Source organism: Bufo bufo, chromosome 2 (genome assembly GCF_905171765.1).
Source record: "Bufo bufo chromosome 2, aBufBuf1.1, whole genome shotgun sequence".
NCBI lineage: Eukaryota > Metazoa > Chordata > Amphibia > Anura > Bufonidae > Bufo > Bufo bufo.
Window position 1 is genome coordinate 304,613,174 of NC_053390.1, and position 20,339 is coordinate 304,633,512.

Sequence of the window (20,339 nt, forward strand, 5' to 3'; positions counted from 1 at the left end):
AAACTAGTTATTTTGAGAATGGCAAATTTGGGAATATTTTTTCAACCCAGAAAAAAAATGTGATTTTACGGTCAAAACAAATAACTTGACCAGCTAAAACAGTACAGATTTGCTTGAATAGAAATGTGAGACCTGTTTTTTTTTTTGCACTGTGTGACAGGTTAAGGTTTAATCACAGAATCAGACTTCTATCTGCACGGAAGCGTGTGTCTTAGGTTTTTCTGAATGACACTATCAGTACCTTCAATGTAAGATATCCTTTTTGAGATAGATTTCAAGTAGGTCTCAAATACCAGAAACTAGTTATTTTGAGAATGGCAAATTTGGGAATAGTTTTTCAACCCAGAAAAAAAAAAGTGCTTTTACGGTCAAAACAAATAACTTGACCAGCTAAAACAGTACAGATTTGCTTGAATAGAAATGTGAGACCTGTTTTCTTTTGCACTGTGTGACAGGTTAAGGTTTAATCTCAGAATCAGACTTCTATCTGCACGGTAGCGTGTGTCTTAGGTTTTTCTGAATGACACTATCAGTACCTTCAATGTAAGATATCCTTTTTGGGATAGATTTCAAGTAGGCCTCAAAAACCAGAAACTAGTTATTTTGAGAATGGCAAATTTGGGAATATTTTTTCAACCCAGAAAAAAAATGTGATTTTACGGTCAAAACAAATAACTTGACCAGCTAAAACAGTACAGATTTGCTTGAATAGAAATGTGAGACCTGTTTTTTTTTTTGCACTGTGTGACAGGTTAAGGTTTAATCACAGAATCAGACTTCTATCTGCACGGTAGCGTGTGTCTTAGGTTTTTCTGAATGACACTATCAGTACCTTCAATGTAAGATATCCTTTTTGGGATAGATTTCAAGTAGGCCTCAAATACCAGAAACTAGTTATTTTGAGAATGGCAAATTTGGGAATAGTTTTTCAACCCAGAAAAAAAAATGTGCTTTTACGGTCACTACAAATAACTTGACCAGCTAAAACAGTACAGATTTGCTTGAATAGAAATGTGAGGCCTGTTTTTTTTTGCACTGTGTGACAGGTTAAGGTTTAATCTCAGAATCAGACTTCTATCTGCACGGTAGCGTGTGTCTTAGGTTTTTCTGAATGACACTATCAGTACCTTCAATGTAAGATATCCTTTTTGGGATAGATTTCAAGTAGGCCTCAAATACCAGAAACTAGTTATTTTGAGAATGGCAAATTTGGGAAAAGTTTTTCAACCCAGAAAAAAATATGTGCTTTTACGGTCACTACAAATAACTTGACCAGCTAAAACAGTACAGATTTGCTTGAATAGAAATGTGAGACCTGGTTTTTTTTGCACTGTGTGACAGGTTAAGGTTTAATCTCAGAATCAGACTTCTATCTGCACGGTAGCGTGTGTCTTAGGTTTTTCTGAATGACACTATCAGTACCTTCAATGTAAGATATCCTTTTTGGGATAGATTTCAAGTAGGCCTCAAATACCAGAAACTAGTTATTTTGAGAATGGCAAATTTGGGAATAGTTTTTCAACCCAGAAAAAAAATTTTGCTTTTACGGTCACTACAAATAACTTGACCAGCTAAAACAGTACAGATTTGCTTGAATAGAAATGTGAGACCTGTTTTTTTTTGCACTGTGTGTCAGGTTAAGGTTTAATCTCAGAATCAGACTTTTATCTGCACGGTAGCGTGTGTCTTAGGTTTTTCTGAATGACACTATCAGTACCTTCAATGTAAGATATCCTTTTTGGGATATATTTCAAGTAGGCCTCAAATACCAGAAACTAGTTATTTTGAGAATGGCAAATTTGGGAATAGTTTTTCAAACCAGAAAAAAAAATGTGTTTTTTCGGTCGCTACAAATAACTTGACCAGCTAAAACAGTACAGATTTGCTTGAATAGAAATGTGAGACCTGTTTTTTTTTGCACTGTGTGACAGGTTAAGGTTTAATCACAGAATCAGACTTCTATCTGCACGGTAGCGTGTTTCTTAGGTTTTTCTGAATGACACTATCAGTACCTTCAATGTAAGATATCCTTTTTGGGATAGATTTCAAGTAGGCCTCAAATACCAGAAACTAGTTATTTTGAGAATGGCAAATTTGTGAATAGTTTTTCAAACCAGAAAAAAAATGTGCTTTTACGGTCGCTACAAATAACTTGACCAGCTAAAACAGTACAGATTTGCTTGAGTAGAAATGTGAGACCTGTTTTTTTTTGCACTGTGTGACAGGTTAAGGTTTAATCTCAGAATCAGACTTCTATCTGCACGGTAGCGTGTGTCTTAGGTTTTTCTGAATGACACTATCAGTACCTTTAATGTAAGATATCCTTTTTGGGATAGATTTCAAGTAGGCCTCATATACCAGAAACTAGTTATTTTGAGAATGGCAAATTTGGGAATAGTTTTTCAACCCAGAACAAAAAGTGTGCTTTTACGGTCACTACAAATAACTTGACCAGCTAAAACAGTACAGATTTGCTTGAATAGAAATGTGAGACCTGTTTTTTTTTGCACTGTGTGACAGGTTAAGGTTTAATCTCAGAATCAGACTTCTATCTGCACGGTAGCGTGTGTCTTAGGTTTTTCTGAATGACACTATCAGTACCTTTAATGTAAGATATCCTTTTTGGGATAGATTTCAAGTAGGCCTCATATACCAGAAACTAGTTATTTTGAGAATGGCAAATTTGGGAATAGTTTTTCAACCCAGAACAAAAAGTGTGCTTTTACGGTCACTACAAATAACTTGACCAGCTAAAACAGTACAGATTTGCTTGAATAGAAATGTGAGACCTGTTTTTTTTTGCACTGTGTGACAGGTTAAGGTTTAATCTCAGAATCAGACTTCTATCTGCACGGTAGCGTGTGTCTTAGGTTTTTCTGAATGACACTATCAGTACCTTCAATGTAAGATATCCTTTTTGGGATAGATTTCAAGTAGGCCTCATATACCAGAAACTAGTTATTTTGAGAATGGCAAATTTGGGAATAGTTTTTCAACCCAGAACAAAAAGTGTGCTTTTACGGTCACTACAAATACAGGGAGTGCAGAATTATTGTATTTTGTATTTATTGTATTTTTGAGGATTCATTTTATTATTGAACAACAACCATGTTCTCAATGAACCCAAAAAACTCATTAATATCAAAGCTGAATATTTTTGGAAGTAGATTTTAGTTTGTTTTTAGTTTTAGCTATTTTAGGGGGATATCTGTGTGTGCAGGTGACTATTACTGTGCATAATTATTAGGCAACTTAACAAAAAACAAATATATACCCATTTCAATTATTTATTTTTACCAGTGAAACCAATATAACATCTCAACATTCACAAATATACATTTCTGACATTCAAAAACAAAATAAAAACAAATCAGTGACCAATATAGCCACCTTTCTTTGCAAGGACACTCAAAAGCCTGCCATCCATGGATTCTGTCAGTGTTTTGATCTGTTCACCATCAACATTGCGTGCAGCAGCAACCACAGCCTCCCAGACACTTGACCAGCTAAAACAGTACAGATTTGCTTGAATAGAAATGTGAGACCTGTTTTTTTTTTGCACTGTGTGACAGGTTAAGGTTTAATCACAGAATCAGACTTCTATCTGCACGGTAGCGTGTGTCTTAGGTTTTTCTGAATGACACTATCAGTACCTTCAATGTAAGATATCCTTTTTGGGATAGATTTCAAGTAGGCCTCAAATACCAGAAACTAGTTATTTTGAGAATGGCAAATTTGGGAATAGTTTTTCAACCCAGAAAAAAAAATGTGCTTTTACGGTCACTACAAATAACTTGACCAGCTAAAACAGTACAGATTTGCTTGAATAGAAATGTGAGACCTGTTTTTTTTTGCACTGTGTGACAGGTTAAGGTTTAATCTCAGAATCAGACTTCTATCTGCACGGTAGCGTGTGTCTTAGGTTTTTCTGAATGACACTATGAGTACCTTCAATGTAAGATATCCTTTTTGGGATAGATTTCAAGTAGGCCTCAAATACCAGAAACTAGTTATTTTGAGAATGGCAAATTTGGGAATAGTTTTTCAACCCAGAAAAAAATATGTGCTTTTACGGTCACTACAAATAACTTGACCAGCTAAAACAGTACAGATTTGCTTGAATAGAAATGTGAGACCTGTTTTTTTTTGCACTGTGTGACAGGTTAAGGTTTAATCTCAGAATCAGACTTCTATCTGCACGGTAGCGTGTGTCTTAGGTTTTTCTGAATGACACTATCAGTACCTTCAATGTAAGATATCCTTTTTGGGATAGATTTCAAGTAGGCCTCAAATACCAGAAACTAGTTATTTTGAGAATGGCAAATTTGGGAATAGTTTTTCAACCCAGAAAAAAAAAAGGGCTTTTACGGTCGCTACAAATAACTTGACCAGCTAAAACAGTACAGATTTGCTTGAATAGAAATGTGAGACCTGTTTTTTTTTGCACTGTGTGACAGGTTAAGGTTTAATCTCAGAATCAGACTTCTATCTGAACGGTAGCGTGTGTCTTAGGTTTTTCTGAATGACACTATCAGTACCTTCAATTTAGGATATCCTTTTTGGGATAGATTTCAAGTAGGCCTCAAATACCAGAAACTAGTTATTTTGAGAATGGCAAATTTGGGAATAGTTTTTCAACCCAGAAAAAAAAATGTGCTTTTACGGTCGCTACAAATAACTTGACCAGCTAAAACAGTACAGATTTGCTTGAATAGAAATGTGAGACCTGTTTTTTTTTTTGCACTGTGTGACAGGTTAAGGTTTAATCACAGAATCAGACTTCTATCTGCACGGTAGCGTGTGTCTTAGGATTTTCTGAATGACACTATCAGTACCTTCAATTTAGGATATCCTTTTTGGGATAGATTTCAAGTAGGCCTCAAATACCAGAAACTAGTTATTTTGAGAATGGCAAATTTGGGAATAGTTTTTCAACCCAGAAAAAAATATGTGCTTTTACGGTCACTACAAATAACTTGACCAGCTAAAACAGTACAGATTTGCTTGAATAGAAATGTGAGACCTGTTTTTTTTTGCACTGTGTGACAGGTTAAGGTTTAATCTCAGAATCAGACTTCTATCTGCACGGTAGCGTGTGTCTTAGGTTTTTCTGAATGACACTATCAGTACCTTCAATGTAAGATATCCTTTTTGGGATAGATTTCAAGTAGGCCTCAAATACCAGAAACTAGTTATTTTGAGAATGGCAAATTTGGGAATAGTTTTTCAAACCAGAAAAAAAAAGTGCTTTTACGGTCGCTACAAATAACTTGACCAGCTAAAACAGTACAGATTTGCTTGAATAGAAATGTGAGACCTGTTTTTTTTTGCACTGTGTGACAGGTTAAGGTTTAATCACAGAATCAGACTTCTATCTGCACGGTAGCGTGTTTCTTAGGTTTTTCTGAATGACACTATCAGTACCTTCAATGTAAGATATCCTTTTTGGGATAGATTTCAAGTAGGCCTCAAATACCAGAAACTAGTTATTTTGAGAATGGCAAATTTGGGAATAGTTTTTCAAACCAGAAAAAAAATGTGCTTTTACGGTCGCTACAAATAACTTGACCAGCTAAAACAGTACAGATTTGTTTGAATAGAAATGTGAGACCTGTTTTCTTTTGCACTGTGTGACAGGTTAAGGTTTAATCTCAGAATCAGACTTCTATCTGCACGGTAGCGTGTGTCTTAGGTTTTTCTGAATGACACTATCAGTACCTTCAATGTAAGATATCCTTTTTGGGATAGATTTCAAGTAGGTCTCAAATACCAGAAACTAGTTATTTTGAGAATGGCAAATTTGGGAATAGTTTTTCAACCCAGAAAAAAAAAAGTGCTTTTACGGTCACTAAAAATAACTTGACCAGCTAAAACAGTACAGATTTGCTTGAATAGAAATGTGAGACCTGTTTTTTTTTGCACTGTGTGACAGGTTAAAGTTTAATCTCAGAATCAGACTTCTATCTGCACGGTAGCGTGTGTCTTAGGTTTTTCTGAATGACACTATCAGTACCTTCAATGTAAGATATCCTTTTTGGGATAGATTTCAAGTAGGCCTCAAATACCAGAAACTAGTTATTTTGAGAATGGCAAATTTGGGAATATTTTTTCAACCCAGAAAAAAAATGTGATTTTACGGTCAAAACAAATAACTTGACCAGCTAAAACAGTACAGATTTGCTTGAATAGAAATGTGAGACCTGTTTTTTTTTTTGCACTGTGTGACAGGTTAAGGTTTAATCACAGAATCAGACTTCTATCTGCACGGTAGCGTGTGTCTTAGGTTTTTCTGAATGACACTATCAGTACCTTCAATGTAAGATATCCTTTTTGGGATAGATTTCAAGTAGGCCTCAAATACCAGAAACTAGTTATTTTGAGAATGGCAAATTTGGGAATAGTTTTTCAACCCAGAAAAAAAAATGTGCTTTTACGGTCACTACAAATAACTTGACCAGCTAAAACAGTACAGATTTGCTTGAATAGAAATGTGAGGCCTGTTTTTTTTTGCACTGTGTGACAGGTTAAGGTTTAATCTCAGAATCAGACTTCTATCTGCACGGTAGCGTGTGTCTTAGGTTTTTCTGAATGACACTATCAGTACCTTCAATGTAAGATATCCTTTTTGGGATAGATTTCAAGTAGGCCTCAAATACCAGAAACTAGTTATTTTGAGAATGGCAAATTTGGGAAAAGTTTTTCAACCCAGAAAAAAATATGTGCTTTTACGGTCACTACAAATAACTTGACCAGCTAAAACAGTACAGATTTGCTTGAATAGAAATGTGAGACCTGTTTTTTTTTGCACTGTGTGACAGGTTAAGGTTTAATCTCAGAATCAGACTTCTATCTGCACGGTAGCGTGTGTCTTAGGTTTTTCTGAATGACACTATCAGTACCTTCAATGTAAGATATCCTTTTTGGGATAGATTTCAAGTAGGCCTCAAATACCAGAAACTAGTTATTTTGAGAATGGCAAATTTGGGAATAGTTTTTCAACCCAGAAAAAAAATTTTGCTTTTAAGGTCACTACAAATAACTTGACCAGCTAAAACAGTACAGATTTGCTTGAATAGAAATGTGAGACCTGTTTTTTTTTGCACTGTGTGTCAGGTTAAGGTTTAATCTCAGAATCAGACTTTTATCTGCACGGTAGCGTGTGTCTTAGGTTTTTCTGAATGACACTATCAGTACCTTCAATGTAAGATATCCTTTTTGGGATATATTTCAAGTAGGCCTCAAATACCAGAAACTAGTTATTTTGAGAATGGCAAATTTGGGAATAGTTTTTCAAACCAGAAAAAAAAATGTGTTTTTTCGGTCGCTACAAATAACTTGACCAGCTAAAACAGTACAGATTTGCTTGAATAGAAATGTGAGACCTGTTTTTTTTTGCACTGTGTGACAGGTTAAGGTTTAATCACAGAATCAGACTTCTATCTGCACGGTAGCGTGTTTCTTAGGTTTTTCTGAATGACACTATCAGTACCTTCAATGTAAGATATCCTTTTTGGGATAGATTTCAAGTAGGCCTCAAATACCAGAAACTAGTTATTTTGAGAATGGCAAATTTGTGAATAGTTTTTCAAACCAGAAAAAAAATGTGCTTTTACGGTCGCTACAAATAACTTGACCAGCTAAAACAGTACAGATTTGCTTGAGTAGAAATGTGAGACCTGTTTTTTTTTGCACTGTGTGACAGGTTAAGGTTTAATCTCAGAATCAGACTTCTGTCTGCACGGTAGCGTGTGTCTTAGGTTTTTCTGAATGACACTATGAGTACCTTCAATGTAAGATATCCTTTTTGGGATAGATTTCAAGTAGGCCTCAAATACCAGAAACTAGTTATTTTGAGAATGGCAAATTTGGGAATAGTTTTTCAACCCAGAAAAAAAAATGTGCTTTTACGGTCACTACAAATAACTTGACCAGCTAAAACAGTACAGATTTGCTTGAATAGAAATGTGAGACCTGTTTTTTTTTGCACTGTGTGACAGGTTACGGTTTAATCTCAGAATCAGACTTCTATCTGCACGGTAGCGTGTGTCTTAGGTTTTTCTGAATGACACTATCAGTACCTTTAATGTAAGATATCCTTTTTGGGATAGATTTCAAGTAGGCCTCATATACCAGAAACTAGTTATTTTGAGAATGGCAAATTTGGGAATAGTTTTTCAACCCAGAACAAAAAGTGTGCTTTTACGGTCACTACAAATAACTTGACCAGCTAAAACAGTACAGATTTGCTTGAATAGAAATGTGAGACCTGTTTTTTTTTGCACTGTGTGACAGGTTAAGGTTTAATCTCAGAATCAGACTTCTATCTGCACGGTAGCGTGTGTCTTAGGTTTTTCTGAATGACACTATCAGTACCTTCAATGTAAGATATCCTTTTTGGGATAGATTTCAAGTAGGCCTCATATACCAGAAACTAGTTATTTTGAGAATGGCAAATTTGGGAATAGTTTTTCAACCCAGAACAAAAAGTGTGCTTTTACGGTCACTACAAATACAGGGAGTGCAGAATTATTGTATTTTGTATTTATTGTATTTTTGAGGATTCATTTTATTATTGAACAACAACCATGTTCTCAATGAACCCAAAAAACTCATTAATATCAAAGCTGAATATTTTTGGAAGTAGATTTTAGTTTGTTTTTAGTTTTAGCTATTTTAGGGGGATATCTGTGTGTGCAGGTGACTATTACTGTGCATAATTATTAGGCAACTTAACAAAAAACAAATATATACCCATTTCAATTATTTATTTTTACCAGTGAAACCAATATAACATCTCAACATTCACAAATATACATTTCTGACATTCAAAAACAAAATAAAAACAAATCAGTGACCAATATAGCCACCTTTCTTTGCAAGGACACTCAAAAGCCTGCCATCCATGGATTCTGTCAGTGTTTTGATCTGTTCACCATCAACATTGCGTGCAGCAGCAACCACAGCCTCCCAGACACTGTTCAGAGAGGTGTACTGTTTTCCCTCCTTGTAAATCTCACATTTGATGATGGACCACAGGTTCTCAATGGGGTTCAGATCAGGTGAACAAGGAGGCCATGTCATTAGATTTTCTTCTTTTATACCCTTTCTTGCCAGCCACGCTGTGGAGTACTTGGACGCATGTGATGGAGCATTGTCCTGCATGAAAATCATGTTTTTCTTGAAGGATGAAGACTTCTTCCTGTACCACTGCTTGAAGAAGGTGTCTTCCAGAAACTGGCAGTAGGACTGGGAGTTGAGCTTGACTCCATCCTCAACCCGAAAAGGCCCCACAAGCTCATCTTTGATGATACCAGCCCAAACCAGTATTCCACCTCCACCTTGCTGTCGTCTGAGTCGGACTGGAGCTCTCTGCCCTTTACCAATCCAGCCACGGGCCCATCCATCTGGCCCATCAAGACTCACTCTCATTTCATCAGTCCATAAAACCTTAGAAAAATCAGTCTTGAGATATTTCTTGGCCCAGTCTTGACGTTTCAGCTTGTGTGTCTTGTTCAGTGGTGGTCGTCTTTCAGCCTTTCTTACCTTGGCCATGTCTCTGAGTAATGCACACCTTGTGCTTTTGGGCACTCCAGTGATGTTGCAGCTCTGAAATATGGCCAAACTGGTGGCAAGTGGCATCTTGGCAGCTGCACGCTTGACTTTTCTCAGTTCATGGGCAGTTATTTTGCGCCTTGGTTTTTCCACACGCTTCTTGCGACCCTGTTGACTATTTTGAATGAAACGCTTGATTGTTCGATGATCACGTTTTAGAAGATTTGCAATTTTAAGAGTGCTGCATCCCTCTGCAAGATATCTCACTATTTTTGACTTTTCTGAGCCTGTCAAGTCCTTCTTTTGACCCATTTTGCCAAAGGAAAGGAAGTTGCCTAATAATTATGTACACCTAATATAGGGTGTTGATGTCATTAGACCACACCCCTTCTCATTACAGAGATGCACATCACCTAATATGCTTAATTGGTAGTAGGCTTTCGAGCCTATACAGCTTGGAGTAAGACAACATGCATAAAGAGGATGATGTGGTCAAAATACTCATTTGCCTAATAATTCTGCACGCAGTGTAACTTGACCAGCTAAAACAGTACAGATTTGCTTGAATAGAAATGTCAGGTCTATTTTTTAGGCGCTGGGTGACAGGCTCAACTTTCCCCTGATGTAGTATATGGCCAAAAAATAACCACACTGTTGATGGTTAAATGCACTTGGGTGACACAGGCTCAGCCTGCACCAGATGTAGTATATGGCCAAAAAATAATCAGACTGTTGATGGTTAAATGCACTTCGGTGACACAGGCTCAGCCTGCAGCTGATGTAGTATATGGCCAAAAAATAACCAGACTGTTGATGGTTAAATGCACTTCGGTGACACAGGCTCAGCCTGCAGCTGATGTAGGATATAGCACAAAATAACCACACTATTGATGGTTAAATACACTTGGTGATAGCTTGTGCTGGCGCACCATAAGTCACAAAATGGCCGCCGATCCCCCCAGAAAAAAAGTGATCTATAAACGCTCTGGGCAGCCTCAAAAAAGTGAGCAAGTCAATATTAGCACTTCAATGATCCACAGCTGCAGATCGATCACAGAATGGAGTCTTTTGGAGGAGTTAATCACTGCCTAATCTCGCCCTAACGTCGCAGCTGCAACCTCTCCCTATGCTTCAATCAGCAGAGTGACGTGCAGCGCAACGTGACCCAAGCTTATATAGAGGCTGGGTCACATGCTGCACTGGCCAATCACAGCCATGCCAATAGTAGGCAAGGCTGTGATGGCCTCTTGGGGCAAGTAGTATGACGCTTGTTGATTGGCTGCTTTGCAGCCTTTCAAAAAGCGCCAAGAAAGCGCCGAACACCGAACCCGAACACAGACTTTTACGAAAATGTTCGGGTTCGGGTCCGTGTCACGGACACCTCAAAATTCGGTACGAACCTGAACTATACAGTTCGGGTTCGCTCATCCCTACCCGTGACAGTACCCCCCCCCTCTACGAGTGACCTCCGGACACCCAGGGCCGACTTTATCAGGATGCACCCTGTGAGAGTCCTTCACAAGGCGACTGGCATTAACGTCGGTTGCAGGAACCCACATTCTTTCCTCTGGACCGTAACCTTTCCAGTGCACAAGATACTAAAGAGATCGATGGAGAATTCGTGAGTTCACTATTCAAGATTACTGTCCACCAAGACAGGAGCAGGAGGTAAGGAGGATAGTTCAGCAGGTTCGACATATCTTTTCAGTATAGATTTGTGAAAAACATTATGAATTTTTAAAGCCTGCAGAAGTTCAAGACAAAAAGCAACAATTAATTAATAATGGCAGAGATCTTATATAGCCCAATAAACCTTGGCCCCAACTTCCAAGAAGGTATCATCAACTTAATGTTTCTTATGGGCGACCACACAGAATCACCCACTCTCAGGTCCGGACCACTCATACGTCTCTTGTCAGCCATACGTTTATACTTTTTGCCCATTTTTGCCAAATAGATGACAACGAAGAGGAAAATCTTTCCTCTTCCGGTATACCAGAAGTCTCAGTACCAGAAAATGTGCCAAACTGCGGATGGAACCCATATGCTCCGAAAAATGGTGACTTATCAGTGGACTCCTGCCTAAGGTTATTTATGGCAAACTCAGCCAATGACAAAAATGAAGACCACTCCTCCTGATTCTCCGAAACAAAACATCTCAAATAAGTCTCCATATTCTGGTTAGTGCGCTCAGTCTGTCCGTTCAACTGAGGATGAAAAGCCGAAGAGAAGGACAATTGGACCCCCAGGAGAGTACAGAACGCCTCCCAGAATCTGGACACAAACTGAGTCCCCCTACCAGACATTACATCAGAGGGGATACCTTGTAGTTTTACGATGTTATCGACAAACACTTGTGCGAGAGTTTTAGCATTAGGTAGACCTGATAATGCTATAAATTGCGACATCTTGCTGAAGCGATCAACAACCAGCAGAATCACAGTTTTTCCTGAGGAATTAGGCAAATCTGTGATAAAGTCCATGGACAAATGAGTCCATGGTCGGGACGGAATAGACAAGGGAAGTAGAGATCCTGAAGGCCGTATATGTCACCTTGGCACGCACACAAGTCTCACAAACTGACACAGCCCTCAATATATTTACGCAATCCTGGCCACCAGAATCTCCTCAGGAAATTAGATCAACAATGGATCTGCTCCCAGGGTGTCCCGTAAGAACAGTACTGTGATGTTCTTAAAACACCTTGTGTCGTAGTTCCGAAGAAACAAACAACTTCCCTGGAGGACACGAATCAGGTGCATCTCCCTGGGCCTCCAGCACCTCTGCCTCAAGTTCAGGATAAAGGGCGGATACAACCACCCCATCAGCTAATATCAGGCCAGGATCCTCCGAATCACCCCCCTTCCCCCGGGAAAGCTACGCGACAAGCATCCGCTTTAACATTATTAACCGCAGGGCGATAGGTGACAACGAAGTAAAATCTGGCAAAAAAACAACGACCATCTGGCCTGCCTTAGGTTCAGACGTTTAGCTGACTCCAGATAAGCCTGATTTTTGTGATCAGTAATTACCGTAATGGGATTAATCGCTCCTTCCAACCAATGACGCCATTCCTCAAAAGCCAACTCAATGGCCAGCAACTCTATTACCTACATCATAATTTCTATCAGCAGTAGAGTTTTTTTAAGAAAAAAGCACATGGGCGCCATTTGCTAGCCAAAGGACCATGCGACAAGACTGCTCCAACCCCTACCTCGGATGCGTCAACTTCCACAATGAATGGCTGTGACACATCAGGTTGAACCAGTATATGGTAGGAGAAGAAGCAAAACACTCCTTCACCACTGAAAAGGCATGTAATGCCTCATCAGGCCAGACTGAGAAATCCGCACCTTTCTTAGTCATATCTGTTAATGGTTTAACAACAGTCGAGTAATTCAAGATAAATTTACGGTAGTAGTTGGTGAACCCCAAAAATTGCATGAGCGCTTTTAGATTTTCGGGTCGATCCCAGTCCAACACAGCATGTACTTTTTCCGGATCCATACAAAAACCCGAAGATAAGAGTAGGTAACCCAGGAATTGAAAGATGATATTGATGAAATGTTGAAAAACAGCAGGAGCATTGGTCAACCCAAAAGGCATGACCAAATTCTCAAAATGACCTTCAGGAGAATTAAAGGCCGTATTCCATTCGTCCACCTCCTTTATCCTTACTAGATTATATGCCCTCCTCAAATCCAACTTAGAGAACACCTTGGCACCAACAATCTGATTGAACAAAGCTGGGATCAAAGGAAGGGGATAGGGATCACGGACAGTAATGCAATCAAGCTCACGGAAGTCAAAACATGGCCTAAGGGTTCCGTCCTTTTTTTTTTTTACAAAGAAGAACCCTGCAGCCACTGGTGATTTGGATGGTCTAATATGACCTTTAGCCAAGCTCTTGCATGGCTACTCTTTCGGGTTCAGAAAGATTATACAACTGAGACTTGTGCAATCTATCTCCGGGAATAAGGTTCACGGGGCAATCATACTCCCGATGTGGAGGTAATTCCTGGTCTCCACTTTCATGGAATACATCAGAAAAATCTGAAATAAAAGAAGGTACTATTTTAGTGGTTTCAACAGAAAGTGACGTGCTAAGTTGTCTATGCAAAAATCACTCCAATCAAGAATCTGTCTCGCTTGCCAATTGATGGTAGTGTTATGTTTGGATAACCACGGTAAACCTAGCACCAGAGGAGCAGGCAGACCCTCCAGCACAAAACATGAAATGTATTCTTGATGAGAATCCCCCACCTTTAGACAAATGTCCTACACCATTTGTGACAAATACTTTTGTGAGAGTGGAGCGGAATCAATCGCAAACACCAAAATATTTTTGTCTAATGCGCTTGTTGTCAAACAATGCATACGGACGAATTGGCCATCCACTAGGTTAACCCCTGCCCCACTGTCAATAAATACTTCAATTCTCACAGTTTTGGAGTCTATCGCCACCTTGGCAGGCAGGAGAAATCAGGTACTACCGGTAAATGACAAAAGTACATTCTCAGATTCCCCACCCACACCACCAACAGTGAGAAGAGGACTAAACACATTAGTTTTTTTTTCCTTTTTCACCTTGACGTTTAACATAAGGACATACGTTAACAAAATGTCCCCCTTTACCACAGAAAAAGCAGAGTCTTTTCTTAACCTTAACGTTTTTATTACCAGGTCCAGGAGTGATTTCCCCCAACTGCATTGGCTCATCATCAGACATGAGCTCAAGTGCCTCCCTACCCAAAATGTCGAAGAGACTGCGTCCCCATATGATAGTGCTTCCCATGTGCTTCCCTTGACAGAATTGACTACGGGGGGCTGGGTTATTCTACTCAGTATCAGTTGCCCATCTCCTAAATTCAGAGCAATAGGACTCAGCAGAACGCTCTCCCTGCCATAAATCACGCGACTAAGTCTCGGACAGGGAGACCCGATCTGGGTCATCATAGATAAGTCCCAGAGCTCTGAAATATTTATCTACCGACCGGAGAGATTGTGATCCAGTTGGCAAAGAAAAAGACCAAGACTGAGCGTCACCTTTCAGTAACAAAATAATAATCCACACTCTTTGACTCTCATCCCTAGAAGAGTTAGCATACAGTCTAAAATATAGTTTGCATGACTCGCTGAATCGAACAAAGTTGTCACTTCCCCCGGAAAACCTATCCGGGAGAGCGACCTTAGGTTGCGGGAAGTCCCTGCATACGATCGACGAGTGCAGAAACAGTATCCATCGCTGAACTGGCACAAACAAAATGTTTTTTTGGCGGTTGATAATATCACAGGGAATGGGGAGGGGGAAAAACCAGATAACACACAGAAGGAAATAGACTGGAGTCTTGGCCTCAAAGCTAAGGGAGAGGGATGGTGACCTCCTAGGAATCCCTAGACCTCTCCCTGACTCCTGCCAATACGAGTAGACCCTGAAGGTGGAAATACTCATACACCGGAACCTTAGCCCTGGAGACCCTGGAAATCCCTAGGAGTGGTGGCAGGGAATGAGACTACTGGTTCCTTCCCAGATGAAGGAACCAGCGTCTCCCTGAGGCCTAGAAAACAACAAACACAAGCGAACAACAAAATGCAAAACAAGATGCGCTTAGCTTAAAGAAGAATGGAGGAGCAAGAGATCCAAAGGAACAACACACCAGCTCAACCAACTCCAGCAGGAAATATCAACCACATGGTAAGCAGTGTGAGTCAAAACTAAATAGAGCCTCAGTAATGACCACAAGCTGCTCCTGACAAGAGGTGTGGTCATTACCAAACAACAACACTGCAAGGAGAAAACAGAGAGACTGTCAGATACCCTCACGTGCCGCCAGTCTCTCAGATCTTCTCACCTCTGTCATGGGAGGGACCGTGACATCTACGTAGCTGTGTCCACTAGATTACAATAATTTCAATTGTCTGAAAGATAACAAGTATAATAATGGAGTGCTGGCATACAGAGATAGAAGCCAGCCAGACAACTCCCATTAGTCCTTGTTGTCAGTTTGTTTTGTGGCTCTGTGCTGACAGGTTAGCAGCTGATGCACTGCAGGCCAGCAGCAAGTGACGTGTCTTATGTGTGCGATTAAATACACTGCAGTGCTCACTGTTTTAAAAAAAATAAACCGGTATTGATGTCAGAAAAATAAAAACTATCAGAATATGGAGATGCAAAAACAAATAAATTAAGGTTTTTGTTTTTGGGTTATCCAAGGCCTATAATCCCCCCAAAATGTCTGGGCGCCCCACACACATAGTGCCTACCTCACTCCCACGACGGGAAGATGCTGCAACGGCTGTGCGGCATCAAAAGTGACGGGTGTGCTGGGGAGCGAGGTAAGTAATATCTGTGTGAGGGGCCTGGGCATATGGCAGGGGGGGCATTATAGGTCTTGGATAACCCCTTTAAATAGTAAAATATAATAGAAACTATATAAATTTGCTATAGTCATAATTGTACTGAAAGTGAAACTGTTTCAGTTTATTTTTGATATTGTATAGTGATACGAATGTTATACTTTTTTGTAATATGATTTATGGAAATATGTTTCTTTTTACTAGAAAACAGGGTCTAAAGAGACCTCTTTACAAAGCTCTAGCCGCATTGCTAAGGAGAATCTCTCTGAAGTTTTTAGAAGACAGCTAACTTAGTTGTTATATCAGATTGTCCTTATGGGGGTCAGTTAATAGTAATTCATATTGTATTCAGCGCAACTTTGTTACCACTTCCACATGCATCAGGGACGGCCCGGCTGTAGTAACACTCGCTAAGTACTGCTGGTTACGATGCCTCAGCGTCCCATGTGGTGTCCCACATGTCAGGAGATGGGCGGTATTAATTTATCCTCTTGCTGTAAGGAGGTGGATTAGAATAGATCCAAACTTGCCGTCTCGTCTGTCCTCCTAAGTCAGCAATGTTCTGATCACCCCGGCCATCTCCTGACACGTGGGACACGAGGCATCATAACCAGCAGTACTCATCGAAAGTAACTACATCGCATAGACGGTCCCTGATGCATGTGGAAGTGGTAATGTAATAAAGTTGTATTGAATACAATATGAATTACTATTAACTGACCCCATAAGGACAATCTGATATAACAACTAAGTTAGCTGCTGCTGTACAACTATTAATGCACTGACGTCAGCTTTTTATTACATAATGAGGCCTTTTACTATGAAATATACACTACTTTTTAAAATTTTTATGAACCAGTCAAGTAGGGGGGAATTATACTTATTGACCCAAACAAGGACAATATCTTATAGTACTATTTTAACTGGACATAAGACTGCTACCTATCATTTTATGGAAGGATCATTGCCATTAAGATTTTAACTGGTTCCAGTGTGGATATAAGAACATTAATTTTAGCATAACTGGTGATTAGGAATATATACAAAGTTATTAATCATTTATAACCATCATTCACATTCCATAGATTTGTAATTGATATCAATTATGATCTACCATCAAATATATAATGTATCGTCAACAATTATGAATTTTGCAAATTATGAATTGTGCAATATGGTATTTAATAAAGAGATAATTATGGCATACTGATTTATATATGAAGTGATTTATATTTATGAATAATCATTGTTATAATCATGCTATTTTAACTATTCATTTATGGATACCCGTCGGGATCTAATTAACAATTGCTACTACTATACCAGTACATCTAGAAACGTTTTAAGATTTTTATTTATTTTATTATTTATTTTCCTCTTTAAGTGTATTTTTTGTTATTATACAGTCGTGGCCAAAAGTTTTGAGAATGACACAAATATTAGTTTTCACAAAGTTTGCTGCTAAACTGCTTTTAGATCTTTGTTTCAGTTGTTTCTGTGATGTAGTGAAATATAATTACACGCACTTCATACGTTTCAAAGGCTTTTATCGACAATTACATGACATTTATGCAAAGAGTCAGTGTTGGCCCTTCTTTTTCAGGACCTCTGCAATTCGACTGGGCATGCTCTCAATCAACTTCTGGGCCAATTCCTGACTGATAGCAACCCATTCTTTCATAATCACTTCTTGGAGTTTGTCAGAATTAGTGGGTTTTTGTTTGTCCACCCGCCTCTTGAGGATTGACCACAAGTTCTCAATGGGATTAAGATCTGGGGAGTTTCCAGGCCATGGACCCAAAATGTCAACGTTTTGGTCCCCGAGCCACTTAGTTATCACTTTTGCCTTATGCCACGGTGCTCCACCGTGCTGGAAAATGCATTGTTCTTCACCAAACTGTTGTTGGATTGTTGGAAGAAGTTGCTGTTGGAGGGTGTTTTGGTACCATTCTTTATTCATGGCTGTGTTTTTGGGCAAAATTGCACACTCCCTTGGATGAGAAGCAACCCCACACATGAATGGTCTCAGGATGTTTTACTGTTGGCATGACACAGGACTGATATTAGCACTCACCTTTTCTTGACAAGCCTTTTTCCAGATGCCCCAAACAATCGGAAAGAGGCTTCATCGGAGAATATGACTTTGCCCCAGTCCTCAGCTGTCCATTCACCATACTTTCTGCAGAAGATCAATCTGTCCCTAATGTTTTTTTTGGAGAGAAGTGGCTTCTTTGCTGGCCTTCTTGACACCAGGCCATCTTCCAAAAGTCTTCGCCTCACTGTGCGTGCAGATGCGCTCACACCTGCCTGCTGCCATTCCTGAGCAAGCTCTGCACTGGTGGCACTCCGATCCCGCAGCTGAATCCTCTTTAGGAGACGATCCTGGTGCTTGCTGGACTTTCTTGGACACCCTGAAGCCTTCTTAACAAGAATTGAACCTCTTTCCTTGAAGTTCTTGATGATCCTATAAATTGTTGATTGAGGTGCAATCTTAGTAGCAACAATATCCTTGCCTGTGAAGCCATTTTTATGCAACGCAATGATGGCTGCACGCGTTTCTTTGCAGGTCACCGTGGTTAACAATGGAAGAACAATGATTTCAAGCATCACCCTCCTTTTAACATGTCGAGTCTGCCATTTTAACCCAATCAGCCTGACATAATGATCTCCAGCCTTGTGCTCGTCAACATTCTCACCTGAGTTAACAAGACGATTACTGAAATGATCTCAGCAGGTCCTTTAATGACAGCAATGAAATGCAGTGGAAAGGTTTTTTTGGGATTAAGTTAATTTTCATGGCAAAGAAGGACTATGCAATTCATCTGATCACTCTTCATAACATTCTGGAGTATATGCAAATTTCTATTATAAAAATTTAAGCAGCAACTTTTCCAATTTCCAATATTTATGTAATTCTCAAAACTTTTGGCCACGACTGTATATACTTTTGCTTCAATAAATTAAATGTTATTATAGATATAGATTTGTTTCCATGCAACAACAATTAGTTGAGTGACCTCCTAACTATTCATTGGTTCAATACACATTTTTAGCACATGGTGAAACAAAAAACCACAGTGGGATTCAATTTCACCCCACAAATATTTTTTTGCACATTTTACAATACAAGATATGGTCAATTAAATGGTGCCAGAAATAAAATACTTCTGCAAAAAAAAAAGCCTTAGTTAGGCCATATGGACAGAAAGTTATGGCTATTGGAATGTGGGGAGGAAAAAAATGACAATAGGATGTGTCCTTTAGGCAAAACTAATGCATAATACTTAAGGGGATGGAGAATTTCCTATTCTATGAGCAGTTCAGTAAACATAGGCCTATCCAGAAGATAAGTATTAGATTGGTGAAGATCATAAGAACAAAGGCTCCATACTCCTTGGGGACCTCTAAATAAACAAAGCAGGATGTCTGGCATGTGCACTGCCACTCCATTCATCTCTACGAAAGTTCTGAATGCAGCCTAGTACAGCGATTGGCTATTTCTAAAACTCCCATAGAGAAAACAGAGAGGCAGTGCACATGCCAGACCTGCTGCTCCGTTCATTTTGGGGGGCCCAAAAAGGTACATGGTCCCCATTTTCATAATATGTGGGGTTTCCAATGGTAGGATCCCCATTGATCTAATAGGTATCCCTTATACTGTGTAGAGGGGACAACTTGCTATAATTGGAATACACCTTTTGTGGGGATGTAAATATCTCAGTTGCTTCATAGCCAGGTGCAAAAAATGCAGGAAAAGACATTGAGACACAATGGCCCACACTGTAAAGTGATTGTGCCTAGAATAGGGTATAAAATGCTCCACATTTGATGCATTGCTATAGTTCATAATGTGGCAATCAAGTTAAGACACTATTTATGAAGTAAATGCACCAAAAAGGGTAAGCCATCATGTCTTGCTTAATAAGGTAGTGTAGCTTAACAGGAAGAGGCATGGCTGACAATACAAGTGTACCAAAATTACTAACATTGTGGCACAAAGTGGTTTAAATTTAGATAAAAGGAGGTAATTTATCAAGCTGAAATACGCCTAAATTAGGCATATTTAAGGCACATATTGCCGTTGCGCCACAATCTGCGACTTCTCCCTGCTCATGTCTGGTCTACAAAAGTGGGCGTGGTGTGGGAGGGGAAGGGGACAGGCCAGCAGGCCCGTCTCATTTACCATTTTCTATGCTTGTTTCAGGCATAGAAAAAGGTCTGAATGTGAGACAACTAGAAAGCTGTCTTAGATTTAGAAGCAGCGGTGGATCCGCCAAACTTATGAAGAGGTCTGCACCATAACTCCAGCGATCCATGGCCAGCTATAGGGCTTTATTAAGACTGGTGTCTAAAGCGCTGGTCTTAATAAATGACCCCCAAAGTGTCTAGCCATGCAGCACATTTATCATCCAGGCCGGATCACTGTGATA

General features: G+C 39.4%; 1 protein-coding gene and 1 gene segment (V, D, J or C); both read left to right on the forward strand.

Moving 5' to 3' along the window:
• Positions 1 to 20,339, forward strand: part of LOC120989007 — a 769,594-nt gene that overhangs the window by 589,979 nt on the left and 159,276 nt on the right. The window lies entirely within an intron of this gene.
• Positions 1 to 20,339, forward strand: part of LOC120989010 — a 369,628-nt gene that overhangs the window by 328,588 nt on the left and 20,701 nt on the right.